The sequence below is a fragment of the Agelaius tricolor genome, unplaced genomic scaffold, assembly GCF_023055355.1.
Source record: "Agelaius tricolor isolate 1412-34295 unplaced genomic scaffold, bAgeTri1.0.p SCAF_1, whole genome shotgun sequence".
Classification (NCBI taxonomy): Eukaryota; Metazoa; Chordata; class Aves; order Passeriformes; family Icteridae; genus Agelaius; species Agelaius tricolor.
The window spans coordinates 6,898,894-6,918,451 of NW_027269261.1; the positions used below are offsets into that span (position 1 = coordinate 6,898,894).

At 45.7% G+C, this 19,558-nt stretch overlaps 1 protein-coding gene and 1 long non-coding RNA gene across 2 annotated transcripts in view; one reads left to right on the forward strand and one right to left on the reverse strand.

Moving 5' to 3' along the window:
* The window catches only part of COQ8A (coenzyme Q8A), a 43,745-nt gene extending 34,771 nt beyond the window's left edge, over positions 1–8,974 (reverse strand). The window contains exon 1 of the mRNA XM_071421631.1: positions 8,824–8,974. The gene's annotated coding sequence lies outside the window, so the exon portion shown is untranslated. The remainder of the gene's footprint in view (positions 1–8,823) is intronic.
* A 32-nt stretch (positions 8,975–9,006) lies between these two features.
* Positions 9,007–9,900, forward strand: LOC139587380 (uncharacterized). The gene is made up of 2 exons (XR_011678381.1): positions 9,007–9,101; positions 9,597–9,900. It is a non-coding gene; the product is annotated as an uncharacterized lncRNA (long non-coding RNA).
* Positions 9,901–19,558: the final 9,658 nt, after the last annotated feature.

Sequence of the window (19,558 nt, forward strand, 5' to 3'; positions counted from 1 at the left end):
GACAAGTTCTATTCCTACCCTGCTAAATCAATAAATACAGTACAAGCAAGCTTTATCAGAAGGAGATTTAGGGAGTGGTTCCAAATGGAATTAGTCCAAGTGTACAAAGTCTGTATCACACTTGACTTGCTCCCTGAGGATTCTCTATCTAGCACAAGCAAAGTGGGGCACTGCTAGCACAGGGCATGGACAGGTCAGTGGTGTCTGCACAAGCTGTCAGAGTGCCTCTGACCTGGCCTGAAGAGGGCTGACAAGTGTGGATCCTGAGCCCTTTTCCAAAAATAGGCAGGGTCACAGATTTGGCTTAGCAAGCTTCTCCCAGGTGAATGAACCCCTGGAAAACCCCCACACCTTCCAGCACTGGGAAACTCGAGCCAAGGCACCCTCAGACAGCAGGCAAGGCACACACAGTGGGCAGAGGGCTCCTGCAGCTTAGATGCCACCTGATTCAGAGCCCTGCTCTAACAGCAAAACCAAACCAGTGCTGGGATCCTCCTGTGAGCAGCAATCAGCCTCACAACCCACCATTCTCTGGAGCCACTGCCGGCCAAGTGTTTCCTCCGTTTTCAACATTCCAGACTATTGGACTGAAGGTCTAAGCAAGTGCAGCTTGTTTATCACTTATCAGAGGCCAATAACAGAAACCAAGAGCCTCACTACAACCAACACGAGAAATCATGTATTTGTCCCACTCTAAAACATTCTTCCATTTATTCCCTTTCTTTTCCATGTGCTAATATGAGTTCTCCATGTGCTAATGTGTGCTCCTACAGACACACAGACCTGCTTGAGACTCCACGAGCTTTCCTCCAGATGCTTGTACAGTGAAAAGTTTTACTCAGATATCCATATGCACATGCATACACACACACACACACACATATATATAGATATATATATATATAGGATGGACCAAGTTTAAACACAAGATTTCTAATCATACAAATAGCAGAAACGTATCTGAAAGTTTTCTGTGTGTGACAACACAGCCTCTTTCAGTTTATGGGAACTACTACTACCAAACATTGTTGAATAATTTAAAAACCAAAACAACATAACACAAAATAACTGACCAAAGAAAAAACATCAGAAAAATCCCCCAAACAAAACCAGAGCAGTTTTACAGCAGCCTATATTCCGTCCATCAGGTCTGCAGTTTTAGCTGCCTTCTTTATCTTCAACTTTTATTCTAAATAAATGAAAAACAATAAAATAATACCAGCTTGGACAGGTAGTAAGGCAGATAATCAGATATCACATATCAAGAAAACAGCCTCTACATCTTCCCTCTCTCCATTATCCTTTATTACAAGCACTGTTATCTTAGTTGTATCTAAACAAGGACTAAAACCCTGGCTTCAGTGTTATAACCACCCACACCATCAGAGCAAGTGTGGCAAGAGCATAATGAAATAAAAATAATAAACACCACAAACAAGATGCAGAAGGCCAGATACTCAGGACATTGTTCCATGGCCAGGAAACAAAAGTAGACTAAGTTCAATGTAACTATTATTCATTAAGCTGCTCTGTAACTGTTCTTTTACAGAATTTTTCCCATTTCTTTTTATGTTTGTTGCCATACCAACCCTTTCATGTGATCCTTTCATTCATGGCCTTTTTCAGTTCCATCACACACCTCCCCACCAGTTCCTTTGATACCAAATTGCCAGGTCCCTGCCTAGATGTATTTTCATTAGCTGGATTCCTTGGGTTGCAGCTGACCCAAATTTTAACCATGCAGGGCACAAAACCAGCATTTTAAAAGGAAGAAGTTGCTCTCATCCTTCAAACTAAACTGAAAATCCACCTTGCTTATCCTTCCTTCTTCCCTTCCCCATAACTCCAATACATTGCAGCTCCAAAAGAAATGTCTTTAAAGATGTGACCTGTGAGAGAAGTGAGGACCCCTAGATTTGATCCTGCCCTGTGGCCTGCACTCAAGCCCCCTTAAGCTGAATTCAGCAAGTCTCTGAAAGCTGCTTTACAAGCACCCTTCCACAAAGCACTTTGCCAATGCCATTTAAAACAAACACCTCTGAAGGGCAAGCAGAACTGGTTTGCTCCCTAATCACTACAATAGCAGTGCCCACACTGATAAAAATGGGCTGCTAGGCACACAAATGCCTCTTTCCAACAAAATTCAGAAGGTTTAGCACTCATTTTTGGCAAATGACAGTTAGTTCAAAACCTAATTTTCCCCATAAATGGCTTGACACACATAAGAGTGAAAAGAATGCTTGGACACTTCAGCAAGGCCTGCTTTATTTTGGGCACAGATACATCCCTGAATGCTCTGGACCAACAGTGCTGTTTACTTCTCTCTGGACAATGCAATAGCATAGTCACAGCCCACATATCTGGAATTAACACAGTCCCCTTCTACCCACAGATGGAAATAAGCTACACAGACCTGGAAATAATTTAGCCACGATTAAGATTTACCACAATTAAGAGAGCACAAGCCTCACTACAGGTCACTCCTGATATGCCTTGGCACAGTACACCAATAAATCCTGCCCTGGGCACACACTGTTTGCTGCTACACTGAGGTAGATCCAACTCAGTTGCTGTGATGCTAAGGTCACTGCTCATTGTGATCTCTATCTGCTCCTGAGAATGAAGTCTTTGCAGCTGGGGGCCCAAAATAATAATTTAAAAAAACATCCATTTATCCCAATTGCAAGGCAAAAAGTTTTGGGCCATGGGGATGGATTTCAAGCTGGAGTTGTATTTATACCCAACACACAATCTTTGTATTACCTCTGTTACCAAGAGGAAAGGAATAAAGAATAAGAGGACAAGGAAAAAAAAAAGGGTTTTCTCTTCTGTTTATGTAGTGGGCTGTGCTTTAAGTTCATTGCACTGGATCCTCTGCCTAGCTCAAAAGCCTTAAGTGTAACTTTAATCACATTAATCCAGAGTTGATCAGAATTATTCATGTTACTTCCCATGCATGTAGATCTTTCACTCAGCAACAAGGACAACAGTATATTAAAATCAAAACAGAGCATGACCTCCGAGCACACAGATTAACATGAGATTCTGGCAGATGCAATATTTGAAGCATGTACTTAAGAACAGAACTACTGCAAGATGAAACCTTAATTTAGGTTTATGGCAAGTTTACACAAAAGCACAGTTCACTAGTTCCAAGTCACCCCATCAATGGTAACATACAGCATTACTTGAGAAGATAAATTCCCCACATTTGTATGGAATAACTCTACCTAGCAGTAATTACAAAAAGGTTACACTAAAGCTCTTCACTGATCAAACCCAAACACTGACCTTCAAACAAAATCTGACAAACACCTACAAACACCTTCCCCAAGTCTGCAGAGCAGCTCTATTCTCTCAGTCACTTCAGCATCAGAGCAGAGGAGATCATCAAAGCCCAGCTCTCTCTGATGCACAGTTCTGCACAGGAATCAACAGAGCTTCCCTGAATTAGAATATAAAGTATAAATTGTACCCTGAATTAGAATATAAAGTATAAATTACTCTGAATTTGAATATAAAGTATAAATTAAGGAGGTTATCAATTTGCAGTTAATTTTTTGTATATACTGTTATGGTACAATTGTTTTTACTGGAAGTTTTGACTTTCCAAAAGCACACCAAGGTTAATTTAGGAACTAGAAACTGATAAAGTGCTGTGCCTCACAAACAAGTGCTGATTCCTTTAGCCTCACATACACTACTTAATGCGCAAGTCTTGAGAAAAATAGCAGCTCTTCCTCTTGCTTTGAAACACACAACCCTCTTCACTTATAGCTCTCAAAAAGCTCAGGAAAGGGGACTGATACCACAGTTGTCTACTTTAGAGAAAGAGAACAGGTGATCTACCCAAACTTACCCTGCTTGTCAGGCATAGGGCTGGCAACAATAGTGATAGTAGTGATCCTCACAGCACCCAGCCTATCCCTAAGAATCCTCTAAACACCCACCTCTGTAGATCAAACACAAACAAGGATTTAGAGCTGGTTTGCTGACCACCTAAGCCATATATTGCCAACAGTCACCATTAAATGCCACTCTGGCAGTGGCTTCTAGTCAGAACCTCTCTAAGAGCTAGACACAGCCTGTAACTGAGCTGTGCAGCTGCTCTTCCTCAGGAACAAGAAGGGATTTTGTTTATCACCCTTTGTGTACACCAGGACAGAGCCTTGCACAGCACTCCCCAAGTGTGTAAGTGGCACCCCCCCAGGTCTCTCTGGGTGGCAAAGACACCCCCTGTGCTGAGAGCTGTCCCCTCTGGGAGCAGCAGGCAAACCCCACAGCCACCGATCCCACTATTGATCCTGCAGGCATTCCTGTCTGCATCGATCTCATGGCTTCCAACCTTGCCCTAGAAACTGGGGTTAAGTTCCAATTTAGCAATTTATAATACATCCTGGTCTAGTCATAGCCCCCTGACTGTGAGAGATTCCATTTTTCTGGCTGTGCCAAATCCTCCCTGCGACAAGAGGACCATAGGCAAAAAAAGACCATCTCAAGAAGACCTGAGATCATCTCTGTGCTGCAGGGGAACGTGGTCTATCAGAACCTACAGCTCCTGTGCTGAGAACAACCCCTCTGTCCCCTCTGGGAGCAGCAGGCAAACCCCACAGCCACTGATCCCACTACTGATCCTGCAGGCATTCCTGTCTGCATCGATCTCATGGCTTCCAACCTTGCCCTAGAAACTGGGGTTAAGCTCCAATTTAGCAACTTACAACACATCCTGCTCTATTCATAGCCCCCTGACACACCAGAGCCCTGGCTGTGAGAGCTTCCATTTTTCTGGCTGTGCCAAATCCTCCCTGCAACAAGAGGACCATAGGCAAAAAAAAGAAGACCTGAGATGATCTCTGTGCTGCAGGGGAACATGGTCTGTCAGAACCTACAGCTCCTGCATGGCAGCTCTGCCACAGACAAGTTATTTCTGTTTGCTCCTGCTCCCCACACAAAGGTACTTTTGACACTAGGGTAAATGAGAGTAATGAGCTCTATATTTCTCTCACAGCTAAGCCTAACCTGCAAGCTCTCACACCTGATACAGAATTTGTAATCTACAATTGTTCATGCTCTCCATGTATAGACTTTATGAAATCACATTTGCATAGTATAAATACATTGCCTTTCCAAACTAGAAAAACCAAAGCTTTTTGCATCTTATACAGTTAAAAAAAATAAAAATCCCCAAACTCCAAGTGAGTTCTGAAAGGCCATGCTCCACAATGTTTTGCTGTGCAATGTAAAATTTTATCAGGCTTACTGATTTCAGAAAGGTTCTCTAAAGGAAACACTCAATCCACTTGCAATTTAATGCCCAGTCATTCTTCTGCCATCTCTTCTCTAATCCCAAGTACTCTGTTGAGGAGCACTTTGACCAAATCAAATTAGGATGAGGATTTAATCCCTCCAAATGGCACAATCCAGACAGCAGGAGAGCTGTGACATTCAGAACAACGCCCCAAACCCTTTCATGGTTCACTTGTTCAGCAGACCCAGAAAAAAACCAAGGCATGCAACTGGTTAAAAAGGAAGCATGAATAGCAAAGAAAGGAGCCACATAAAAATTGAATCTACACCAAAAACCAGGACAAACTACAGAGGAAAAACAAACACAGCAGGAGAACTTTGTAAGTGGAAGTTATCACCTGCACATCACAAAACAGCTCTAGGACCATACAGATCATCTTTCCCCATGCCTCCACATACAGAATCTACAGTCTTCACAAAAAAGACAAAGTCTTCTGCAGCTTCCAGAAAAAAGAAAAAAAAATGTTTTTAAACTGTAGATATGCATGCAGACTTGTTTAAGTAAACATATAAACTTGTAAAGTTTCTAAAAGCCAGCTCCACAGACTGACAGCTAAGTTTTTCAGAGCAAGTAATGTCATTTTCTATGCTGTGAGAAGCACACAGAACATTTCAGAGACTGGATAGCTGGGAACTGAACATGCTTTATTTAGCTCCATACTTCTACTGATTGACAAAACACAAAAGCCATTAAAATAAAGTGCAGAAACACAACTGTGCAAAGAAAGGGCAAAACTTGTGTATTCAGTTATTTCTTGGGTCTTTGTCACCAGCTCAGACTGATTTAATTTTGCCATCTACCATACAGGGAAGGGGAGGTAAGAGGAACAAAACAAGTGGCATCTAAACAACTGAGAAGCTAAAGACAAAAAATTGAATGTGAAGATAGGAATGTGCCTATAAAATGAGTTTTCACTGCTGGGTGAGAAAGCAGTGATTGAACCCACGCCCTCAAACTACCGAGCTTCACTGCCAACTGGTATTTTAGCTCCAGATAACTGATTTTCTTCTTCAGATCCTGAAGGAAAGCAGGCACCTTTAGCACAAGGCAGCACTTTTATAAAACAAGCTGAAAGAGAAGCTACTCTGCTCCAGAATATACAGCTCCTTAAGGCAAAAAGGCTCCTCCTCCAGACTTCTTTCTCTTGCAGTTCTAAAGGGAGAAGATGAGAAGACCTACATCACACTGGAGATGTGATTGCTAAATACTGCTCAGACTCACTGCCTCCATCCTAGGCTGGACTGTTCACCCAGCAGGACAGATTTAAGGAAAAGGAGAAATGCTTATTTGTGCACCAAGCTAAGTCCTGAGATGCATTTGGCAAACCACCTGGATCAAACAATTTATCCCATGCACACTGACACACAAGATGACAGACCATGAGGCACACGTCATCCCTTGCACCTAGATTAAAAACAATGAAGAAAAAACACATGCAGACAGAAAAAAATCCACCAACCTCTACCTACAAAAATCCCAACTCCATAAGCAATCAACTAGTTTTAACAGAAAAAATTAAGAAGCAGGAATTCAGCTCCTGTCCCTTCCTCCCTCTCAGTTTCCAGAAAAACAATACAGCCTGGCAAACAGGGTGTGAAACAACCTGCCTTTAAAAGGACTACTGGAAGACTAGAAGCCAAAAAAAGTCCAGGACTTGCTGCATGGATGCATTGAGCTATTATTATCACAAATGAATTAACCAGAGCTGCACTGCACAGAATTCCCCTTGGCAGGAATGAAACAAGGTGATCAGTACTCAGATAGTAAAGGAGGCAATTCTCCACATCTGGCCTTCTCTTCTGCTCATCTCACTGCCTCATTATTAAAAGGGAGACACTGTCAAAGCACAGCAGGTCAGCCAACTTTTTTCCTCCATCTCAAGTAAGACTGGACAATATAAAGCTGTTTATTCTAAGCATACTTTATTCAAGGTTACCAATGTCACTGCTACTTAACAGCAATGAAAAAAACATGTACAAAATACAAAAAGAACTCTCCTGGTCTAAGAGCAAGAAGGTTCTTGCTTGCTCTTGCTAGCTGCAGTTCCTGTGAATTAAACTCCTTCTGATAACACATAAATGTTCTTACCCCATGACAGAGAAATGCAAAACTACCAATATACCTTTAGACACCAATCTGCATTCAGTCTGCATAAAGAACAATATCTTAATCCCTTGTTTTATTAAGTCTTTTATTGAGCTACTATTGACTTTGGCCACTACCCTCCTACACCCACTGCTAAGACTTATTCTGCATATTCTTAATTAATACACCTGAGTCTAGTAAAACAATATAATTAAAAGACAAGCAACTCAGAAAAAAAAATCTTAAATTGTTAGGTAAATTCTTTTTAGGAAAATTATACTCTCAGTTGTTGAAAGAAAATCTTTAATTTCCCAACAGTGACCACAAAGCATGGATTTTCATTGCATGGAGGGGAATACAGAGAATCTCCCCACCTACATCCCTGCCGGGTGGCACATAACCTTGTTGGGCTATTAGAAATAGTGTTATTTCTTATGATACAGTCCTGCAAAAATCAAAATGATCAGTAACCATGAAAACAACATTATACAATGTTGTTTGAAACCAAACTTTCATATTTGTAGTTATCTATAGGTCGCTTGTTCAGTGTCTGTTTAAAACTAAGTATCTCCCCATCAGTTCCCGTTCACATTGTTACAAAGACTTCACAAGCCTGTTTGCCTATAGAAAGAAAGATTATTTCCTCAGGCACTTTACCAAGGGGCTCACAGGTTTTATTTACCCCCATTTCAGCTACAAGCAAAGCTTTAAAGAACAACCAATATCTTTATTTTACAGCCGTCTCCAGCCAGACGCGCGGATCGGTCCCAGCGGCAGAGAGCAGCGAGGCTGCAAGCGGGAGCAGCCCGGAAAGCAGCGCAGCACCAGGTCCGCGCCATATCCTCGGGCAGGGCGCATTCCCTACGGAGCAGGGCAGGGAATTCCACCCTTTTCCCGATCCCCCTTGGGCTGCGCTCCCCGCTCAGCCCGCAAATCTCCCCGCCTGCGCTGAGGCGCCGGTCCCGCTCCCGGCCCGGCGCTGCCGAGCGCGGGCAGGAGGCGGGACCCGGCCGGCCCCGCTCTCGCCCCGCCGGGACGCGGCCAAGGGCACGGCAAGGCCGCAGCCCCGGGCTCCTCCTGCCCGGGCGCAGCCCCGCAGCCCCGCTGCCGCCATCGGCCGCCGGACCCCACACACGTCCCCCCGCTGGGGAACGAGCCCCGGGCGAGCGACCCCGGCCCGAGGCGCCGCGCCGGGCACCGGCGTGCTCCCCGCGGCAGCGCCGGTGCCGCCATCACCCTTCCGCATCCACGCATCCCTACCCGCACCGCTCTCCCGCATGGCAACGGGCGAGCTCCCACAGCCGGGGCACCGTCGCTGCCGAGGGCACCGCCGCTGCCGGGGGCACCGCTGCCCCCACCCCGCCGCACAGCCCGGTACAGGCCACCCCTGCCCAGCCTGGCCCCTCCACTGCCGCGGTCGCTTCCCATACCCTGGCCCGGCACAGCCCAGCGGCCACGGTTCAGCTCGGCTTGGTCCGTTCAGGTCGGCTCGGCGGCCGCGGCCCGGGCCCGCACGCCTGTTTACCGCCGCCACCGCCCCCGGCCGCGGCCGGGCCGCTCGCCCCACCCCCGCCACGCTCCCATTGGCGGAGCCCGTGCGCCCCGCGCCTCCGCCAATGGGCGGCGGGCTCGGGCGGGGCTCCGGCCAATGCGGGGCGGGCCCGGCGCGGCGCGCGCGGCGGCTGCAGGGGGACGTGAGGCCCGTGAGGTCCGTGCGGCGGCGGGCGGGGGGGGCGCGGGCGGCCGGGTGAGGCGTGAGGAGCGTGTGCTGCGAGCGGGGCGGCGACAGCCGCCGTCTGTCCGCGCTGGGCTGGCTCCCCCCGGGCTGGGCTTCTCTAGCGAACGGGGACCGCCCGGTCGCGGTGTCAGTGGGAGGGGGCGGGGCGGGGGAGGGTGGTCCCGCGGTGGGAAAGGATGAGGTGGGCTCGGGGAGGGCGGGGGTCGCTGCTCCGGCGGTCCCACATTCCCCGTTAATGTGCATGGGGAGATGGGCAGGAGCCCCGCGCCCGGCAGGCTCCAGGGAAATGCCAGGCGAAGGGAGCAGCTCCCGATTCGTGGCGCTCCCTGTCCGGGAAAGCTTTGTTTGTGGCTGCCTGTGTGGCTTGTCAAAGCATCGTGTCACGCAGGCATAGGGAACTGGTCAGGGTGTTGGGAAATGCTCGTGTGCACCTGGGAAACAAACGCGGTGCCTTGTTCCCCGCAGGTCGATGGCAGGGATGCGGTGTCGCGCAGAGGCTGCAAGGGGCTCACAGCGACAGCAGCTCCGCGCTCGTCCGGATGCTCTGGTGAGCGCCCGCCGCTGTCAGCAACTTTCCCGTCTGAAAAATAACAATACAGTCGTTCTGGGGCATTTGCCACATGGCTGCATCAGTGCAGGAGTACATTCGGATGAGGTTTGGAGATGAAATCATTCGTTCCTTCCTAAACCAAACAGGATTCGTAATCCTTCTCCAGTTGTAGCATAACTTGCAGGAGTGACCAATAAACAGCCCCGAGCTTTAATTTCACCATTGTCAATTGCTTGTTTTGGCTTACCTTTTCAGCTAACTAGTAGCTTGAATTGAGCACTTAAATCCACACCAGAGGACCTGTATCTAAGTCAGTAGGAGTTGTGGATGCTGTGGATTTGTGAAGAAGGAAAATGGATAAATGGTTCTGCTCTAAGTGTGTAGAGAGGTTGAACTGTACAAAACCTGTGAATATTACTGCCAATCTGCTATTGCCAAAGTTGTCCTCCTCTGTAGAGGGAGACAATTATTATCTCCAGCTGATCAGACCAAAGATTGTTTGGGTGGTATTTACCAAATATTGTTCAAGTATTACACATATTCCTTCATGTTTAAAAAAAAAAAAAAATTTGCATCTCCCCAAGCCCCTCTCAGTTTCCCATGTAAACCCAGAGAAGGTCTCTGAAAGGCACTGAGCAGACAGCTACAAATAAATTTAGCAATATTCATCACCCAAACATTATCGAATTAGAAGCCAGCTCCAATCAGGACTAAAAAGGCTGAATTTGAATTTGAAAGGTGAAAAAAAAACCAGTTCCCTGGGAAAGACACATTATTGAATTAAATGCTGAACACACAGGCTGTGTGTAGACAAAATATATCTGAAATGGAAAGGGCAAACACAATACTTTGATAAGGGATGGAGGCTCAATATGTAGATGAAGCAAAAACATAACTGAAATAAGATACCAGCCTTGAGAAGTTTTGTCAAAAAAATGCCTCATTTTCTTCATTTCAATATTAACACCTGTGGAAATATACACAAATTAATTGTTCCATTTGTGGTTAGGTTCATAGTATTTCTAATAAAGGAAAGATCTTATATGCCCTCATCTGGAAAGAGGTTAAGTTTTAGGTGTCTTTTCTAACGACACCCCTTTATCTATTCCTGTGCTGGATTTGGATGGCAGTGCTCAGTTTCTGTGTAACATCACTTTGCTTGCATCAGCTTGGCATTAATTGTGAAACATCTTACTCACAGTGCTGAGCACGGAGAACCGGAGGGTTTCTGCATGAGCAGGCTGCCATAGTTTGAGATGGAGGCAGAGCAAGCCCAGGGTGAAGCTCTCCCCATCTCTCAAAGACAGGCCTGGCTGGTTCCCTTCATCCACACGTGGTAAACCATTGGATATTTCTGCCACTGGTGTTCAATTTGCATCACACCTTCTCCTGCCAGACTTTCTGCAGCCTTAAAAGACCCATTGAACTTGAGCTCTTTCTGTACATAAAGAAGAGAGAAGTGTCTGTATTCCCACCTAATTTGGAGTGCAAAGAAGCAGGACTGAAAGCTGGACTGAAGCTGCTGGGAAAAAATAGTGTATGTCTCTCTTTGTTACTTTTTAGTTCTTAGGGGGAATAGGGACAGGACACCCCAGGACTCAATCCAGAATCCAGAGGTTAATTTTGCCTACTTTGTCCACAATCCTGAATAAAAAGTTGAACATGATATATATGAAGTGCTGGGAGAGCTGTTCCATGGCAGATCTCCCTGTAAACTGAGGAAAAATGGTAACAGAGAAATAATATTGTCAGTATTTGGGATTGGTTTAGTGCTACCAATTGTGAGATTGACAGCCTTTGATCCTGAAAAAAGGAAGTGTTGTACATGGGAAATAGACCAGGGAGTCATCCTTTTCTTCAGGAAGGGTGTCAGTGGTTTATGTAAAGCCTTGTTGGCTGTTTGGGGTATTCAAATTCAGGTTCCCTTCTCTGCTTGTGAAGACTTAACAGCACCCCACACACTGAGACCCTAATCATTATGCATACTCTTGTCTTCTCTCTTCAGCCTTACTCATATTATTTAATGGGAAAGTTCAGCAAGAGGAAATGAGGATGGAGCAATCCTCCAACCCCATCCAAATCCCAGACAAATCTGCAGTCAGGCCTTGTGCAAACTGTGCCTTGTCCAGGGGCAGGAGACATGGACAGGAACCCTGTGGGGATCAGCCCAGGCTGCCCCATTCTGGTTCTGTGCCCTCCACCAAAGCAGTGTAGGTGAAACAGCAGCTTCATGCAGGCCCTGAATCTGGGCAGGGTTTGTGTAGAAGCTGATCTGCTGAATGTGCTGGGCAAACATTAACTCATAAAGTTCTTCCAAGCAGGGTAGAGGGAAGAAATCTAGTCCCTATAGGGAGGTCCTTTTTTCCTCCTTGTCCTGTAGGGACATAGGACAAGGAAGAATGGATTCAAACTAAAAGAGAGCAGACTTAGGATAGATATTAAAAAGAAATTCTTTCCTATGAGGGTGGTGAGGCCCTGGCACAGGTTGCCCAGAGAAGCTGTGGCTGCCCCATCCTTGGAAGTGTTCAAGGCCAGGTTGGATGGGGCTCTGAGCAACCTGGGCCAGTGGAAGGTGTCCCTGCCCATGGCAGAGGGTTGGACTAGTCAAACTTTTAAGGTCCCTTCCAACCCAAACTATTCTATGATTCTATGAAACTTCTTTGTAAATACCTAAACATTGACATCCATGTGGCAGCACAATGAGGTTGTTGCAGGTTAAAGGGTTTTGCATCAGTGTCTAAATCCAATGTAATTTTTGTGCTGTATACCTGCACTCTTTTGGAGGTGTGTGCAGTGCAGAGATGAATTTGCAGAGCAAGCCAAAGCAGTCCTGTGAAAAAGCAAGTTCCCAGACTTTGAGGAGTCTCTTGATTAGATATAAGAATAAGTGAACATTATTAATAAATCAGCTAAAACACATTTTTTGCAATACAGCTGTCATTTTCTTCATGTAGCTTGCTTGGTAGTTTTCTATTCAGTCAAATTTCCACATACTGCCTTATCTAGAAACATTTCTGTGAGCATTTCTAGCAAGAAACTTACAACTATGAGGACTATATAAATCAGTCTTTTATTAAATTATAATAAAAACATTATGAGTTCCATTATAGTAATATTAATTATTATAAATATATATATATATTATATATATATATATAATATATAAATACTACAATGATCTATCTATCCTCATGATAGATATAAATAAAATCAAAATTACAATAAATTTAAATTATAACTAATAGTTACAATTTAACTATGTCGGAGTCACACTCCCCCAGAGACTTCTCCCTACTAAGGTTAAAATCATGTGTTCAGGATCATCTAATTCTCAAAATATCCTCATTTTGCAGGTCAGTAGGAAAGCCTCATGTAGCAGCTGGAAGTCCTGACTCCACAGCAGATGCTTCAGCTGTGCCACCCTATCCCCACCCCATATTGATTGTTGATCTTTCTGGAATGAAGGGCTGCATGGGGTGCATAAACAGCTCTGCTGCAGGCCTGGGGTAGGAGCAGCAAGAAGGGCACTGGGAAGGGCAAGCCCAAGGCTCCCTGGCTGTCACTTCCAGCAGGGTCCCTTGGGTGGGATCTTCTTCCTGCCCCTGTTCACTGTTAGTTCTGAGAGGAGTCTCTTTGCTCACCAGAGATCAGCTCACCATTTACTGGGTGCCAGAGAACACCCAAATAAACTTTTGCCAGTGCTGACTGAAGCGTCTGGGGAAAGCTGACTTCCTCAAAGCCTTGTACAAAGTGGGACACGTTCCCAGAGAGGAACACAGAGAGGAATGAGCCAGAAGGGCTAAACTTCCACAAACAGAAGAAGTTAGAGAACCAGAGCCTGGACGGATCTTTGAGCCCTGCAGTAAGAAGGCCTCCATTGCAACAGAAAATTACTAGGCAGACTACTGACCTGCAGAAAAAAAAGGTAATGGAGCCTCAATTAAGCAGCAGTTGGTCATGTAATTAGGTTGACAAGTGTCCAGGCTGTTCAGAGAACACTCAGAAATTCTCTTGCATAGGACAGGCCCAAGCTGTTTCTCCAACCACAATATGTATGGTTGGACTCAATGAACTTGGAGGTTTTTTCCAACCTTAATGATTCTAAGAATCTCTAATATACATCACCATCCTTCTATCATGTTCACACAGCTAACCACAAAGCAAAAGCTGCTCTGGAAGTGTTTCCCTCAGTCCTCCTTTTCTAAGCAACTTCTGAGGCTAAGATGAGCTACCTCTTGAGGGGTTTTGCCTTGAGTTCACTCATCTTCTCTAGAGGGTAATTTTTTCAGGGCAGATGGAATGCCTTCTCTGACTCTGTAGATTTATGGCGTCCCATCAACATAATAATACAGGGATGATGAAGTGGAACAGCTCAAGTGGAAGTCACTGGACAGGTGGCTTGGTTTTAGTAGTTAGCTTGGAGGTATTTCAAAACTTTGGTGTCAGTGATGCTGTTTGTACCATATGTTATTTATATGGCTTTTTTTTTATGGCCAAGAATGAGAGCAAGAGCTCTCAGAGAAATGGCATCTCACTGACTCAGTCAATGGTAGATGCACATCCAGTATCATCACAGGATCCAAATGATGAGCTATTTTTGTTAAGCTTAGTACTACTCTGGTTTTTGAGCTGTGTATTTTCCTCCCAAAGCATTCTGGCATTCATTGCACTTGCCCTTCCTTTTTCTCTCTCCACTCACTGCAAAGGGACAGAGACAAGGTGCCATTTCAGTTAGCACTTTAATTTTAAGATGATTTAGTGCTGTCCAAAGGGGGTGGTGTGGCAGTTCTCAAGATGAATATTTTCTGTCCAAGAGGAAGAGATAGTGCAGGGAGCAGGACAGATATTTCCTAGAATCACAGAATATGCTGTGTTGGAAGAGACCCACAAGGATCATTAACTCCAACTTCTGGGCCTGCACAGGACACCACAAGGTTGATACCATATGCCTGACTGTATTGATAACACCTCTTGGATTGTGTCAGGCTTGATGCTGTGACCTCTTCCCTGGGGAGCCTGTTCCATCCCCAGCCACCCTCTGCCTAAAGAACCTTTTCCTAATATCCAACCTAAACTCCCCCTGACATGGCTTTATGCCATTCCCTCAGGTCATGTCACTGGTCACCACAGAGAAATTTCATCATTCCCATCCCTGTTTTCCTTTTGGAGCTTTCAGTGAGCAGCCTTGCTCTGCACAGCTGGAGAGGGCAGGGAATGCCAGTGGGGCTGGCAGGAGGTGAGCAGAGGTGCCTGCCAGGTTCTGTGGAGGAGAGGGGACTGCTGAAGGGCTGTCTTGTCCCCTAATTGAAAAAAGGGAAGGTGAAGAAGACACAAAACCCTTCCCTTTGCCCCCTGTGTTTTGCCTTGCCTCTCTGTGCCCCTGCTCACACCTCCCTCCTTTCCATATCATCCAGAAAGGAGCTGCTTTGGGGAAGGGAGGGAGGGAGGATGATGAAAGAAAACCAATCTAGGTGCTGCTGTCAGGGTGAGGTGGTGACAAGCCACGACAAGCCCGAGCCACGCTGTGTCCCTCAGTGCCAGGAGGCTGCCAGCAAGGGCTGTGCAGCACCATGGGAACACCAGCACACCAGGCATGGCTGTGCCCCAGCCACCCAGCTCTCCTCCAGACTTCATGGGGGTGCCAAGTGGCTCCTGGGGGCTTTGGAAATTGGACACAAGCCCATGGGAGTGGAGTACATTAAGAGAAGGACAGTGCCAGGGGAAGAGGTGCAGATGCAAGCACTAAGTGAAAGAAAGGGATACCTGTCCTTGTTTTTAGGTTAGTGTGTGGGACAGTGCAGGGCAAGGACAGGCACCCTGCCACCTTAGCAATTTACACAGTAAAACATTCACAATGTTATCCTTGCCAGTTCAAATCCTGTTGCACAACAGTGCTTTTTATGGGTGTTGAGCAAAGCCATTTTGAATGAGATGAAGAGTGCAGTAGCCTGATTTGCAGCTGTGTGCCTCAAGAACGTGGCATTTCTGTTTCTCTGCTGGACTCAGTTAAACATTACTCAGTCTGTAATTCTTCTTTGTCTGGACTGGACAGATCAGTTGTTTCTGCTCGTTGTAAATTGCATTTGCTTGCATAGTTTGGTGTTTTGCTCTCTCCCCTTGGCACCTGATTGTTTACAGGTACCTGAACCCATCCTGCATGGACAAGGTGGGAAGGCTCAGTTCTTTGTAGCTTCCAGCCAGGATTCACTTAACAGATGATAACTGGCAAAGCCATTCACCCCCTGGGCAAACATGGCAAATTAATTTTAAAGCCAGGCAAACAGGAACAAGTTCTTTGCCTGCATTTAGCCACTCTGAAAAGCCTTTTGCCAAGGACAGAAGGGTTATCTGAACAATTTGGGCAGAGTTGTTCTAAATGGGAGGACAGGCTGGAGCCAGAGAACATGGGAGAAACAGAGTTATTTCTGAACACTTTACTGGAACTAAGAATTAACACTAGTCATCATAGTTCTGCTGGTTAATGGCAAAGTGTGCTGCCAATCTCAGCCACTGCCCCAGCTTTTGGCACAGCATTGCCCTGTCTCACAGAGCTGGAGAGCACTGAGCCACCTTGCCCTAGCCTGGAATCATCCCCAAGACACCTTGTTTTCTTTCATTGCCCTGAAAGCCAGTACTTGTTTTGGCTTCCTGGCTTCCTGCCTCGCTGTTCCAAACACAGCAAGGTGTGGGATGGAGACTGGAAAGCTGCAGGGTGTTTCTGACTGCCTGTGTGGCAAATGGACAAACTCACAACCTCCATCCACTTGCCAGATGATGATTCACAGATAGTCATGACAATTTACTTCTAGCAGCCAGTCTGCAGGGATGTTGTGGCTTCAAAAACCAAAAGCCAAAACCAGTATGGGAAAGCAGGATTGTTGCTACCTTAGGATGCTGACTGACCCTTTTCCTGCTTTGCTGTGGCTATCAATCCAATTCCAGAGGCCAACTGAGCAGGACTGCATAACCTAACCTCTGCTATCTACATCTGTGTCTGCATACCTGGACACAGGGAGACCAGCTGGGGGCAGAACATCCTGACTGACACGTACCAGAGTGCAACTAAGAGGGAGACACCAGCAATTAACAAGCCTCTGCTAGGAGTGACTGATTGAGAGATGCTCCAGACATCCAGGTTAAGCCCTTCATTTGACCCTGAGCAAATTATCCAAGTCCTATCTGTAAAATAGGGTTAATGGCATTCTTCTGCCCTGTCGTGCTCCTAATGCCTAAAGAAGTGTTTGGAAAGCCTCAGTGGAAGCACAGCAGGAGGAATTTCAACCTGCTCTGTGCTAGTGTGCAGGGAAAAGGGTTTGCCTTCAGGCACAGCAGTGCTGAGAACCAGCACTGCAGGTTCACTCTCTGCAGACACTTGTGAGATTCCTAGCCTGCAGGAGCCCAAGGTGTGAGCACAAAGATGTGAGCACAAAGATGTCCCTTTCCTTCAGCAGTCCCACCAAACACAGCATCTGAGGATGCAGCCTGGACAGTGACTACACCCTGCACCATCCACTCAGTGCACTGCAGCAGCTTTGGCTGCAGTTTAGCTGCTGCTCTGCTTTCCCAGCATAGGAACTGTTACTCCTTTCCTGAAATACAGATGTTCTCACTGTTCTGCAGCAGCGCTCCTATTTCATGACAGTGGTACATAGCATGTGCACACAAGAGTAGCAGAGAAGGTCTCTTAACCCTTTACATGCTAAATGCCCTCATTTCCCATCCTATTTAAGCCCTCTTGCCATTTGATTCTTGCTTGCCCACCCAAATCACACAGACAGAAATCAGGGCAATTCTTTTCCATATTAAAGAAGAAAGTTAAACAGTTGTCATGCCCCTTGAAACTCACAGAACACTCGAGAAGAGAACTATTAGCACAATAGCTGGAGAACAAAAATAGCTCAAATCTGAACTTCCCAGAATATCACAAAGACTGTATTTAGTAGGGGCTTAAAGAGAGGGCATGTCTTTTTTGGCTTGATGAAGGGATGACATTCCTGTTTAGAACAGTTCTGTTAATGCTACTGGCATTTTATTGCTACTAACTGTTGGTACACAGGAGAGGTAGCTTTTAAAATAATCCTGAATCCTACCTTCAGCTCCAGGGATCTTGCTGGTCTTACACCAGGTCTGAAGGAAGGCTCATATTCTTTTATACACAAATACAGCTCAGTGAAGTCAGGGAGAATTTTAAATGCTTGTAGCTTAAGCTTTGTAAAGGTTGAGGATGGCATGGCAGAAGTTAAATAGGCTGGATCAGTTTTCCACACTTTCACTTTATGCATTGTTCCTGATCTGCTTGAATGCAAGTTAGCTGTGGAATTACTCATATTTTATACCAGGGTGAGCAAGGTCTCCTTGAAATCATAGAAACCAGTGATCCAGGGGAAAGCAGGCCTAATGCTTTTCCTACTCCACCCCCTTCTGCAAGGCAGGTTCAGGAGTGCCAGGCTTCCTGGCATTTATTTCAGCACAGATCTAATCCAGAGTTGGCTGTGGGAGCAGTCACTTACCTCAGGCTGCATTTGATAGGGCTCAAACAGTTCCCAGTTTTGGAAAACTTCCACTCCATCCACTTGGCCCCGCACCTGTCTCAGGTTTCTGTATCAAGGAGTTTAGCTAGTTCCACTTCAAAGTCTCTGTTAATTTAGATCTTTTTAATAGTGAGCCACAAATAGTGCTGAGCACTGACACCTCCCAAATTGTGCTCTTGGGCACCTCTGAAATGTGTTGCACAAAGAAGATAACAGTTCATGTTTGCTTAACTCCTTCAGTGCTCAGGGAAAACATCTTGGATTTAAGAGTGGCAAAAGGTGGGTAATAGCAAACCTGCAGCAAAGCATTATGTAAAAAAGAAGTAACAGTAATTTATTTGTGTGATGGTGTTTGATGCCATGATCTGATGTGGACAGATCTTCCTTATGTATCCAAGCTCAAACCCAGCATGGTCATGTGGCCTTCCAGTACCCAAGGGGAGCCCAAAAGAAAGAGGGAGAGTGCTCCCTCCCTCTTTTTACAAGGGCTTGTAGTAATAGGACAAGGGGGAATTGCTTCAAACTGAAAGACAGTAGGTTTAGATTAGTTATTAGATTATTAAAATTCTTTACTGTGATAGTGCTGAGACACTGGCACAGGTCTCCCAGAGAAGTTGTGGCTGCCCATCCCTGGAAGTGTTCAAGGCCAGGCTGGATGAAGCAACCTGATCTAGTAGAAGGTGTCCCTATCCATATGAGGGGGTTGGAACTAGATGATTTTAAGGTCCCTTCCCACCCCAAACCATTCTATGATTCTATGATTTACTGTCTTGCTTTGTTTCCCACTTGTAGAATGAGAACAGCTCACATCACTTTACCTGACTGAGGAAGAAAGGGTAAATTCAATGAGGAATACAGTGTGTGTTGGGGGCATACAAATAGTGTTGTAGGAGAATTTCTGGCAAAGATACCACAACTCTCCAGACTGCTTTCTTACAAAACAACCAGGTTCAAGAAAATAAAGATACCCCCTGGTCCTCCTGAGGCACAAAAAACAGAGAATCATAGAATGGTTTGGGTTGGAAGGGGCCTTAAAAACCATCCAGTACCAACCCCCCTGCCATGGGCAGGGACACCTTCCATTAGACCACATTGCTCAAAGCCCATCCAACATTATCTAGCTTGTCCCTAGATTTCTCTGGAAGGACAAGCTGTGTGTTCTTTTTTCCTCCCATATTAGCAAGATCTACTGCGATAGGAGACTGGAAGAGGAAGAATCACAAATCAGTAATTATAATTATTCCTTTCCTTCTTGAAGATGCCCAGAAGAAATCTTTATGTAATAAATTGAATTTAGCAATGCCTGGGGGAGCCCCTGACTTATGCTTGGGGCTTTGAGGAAAAGA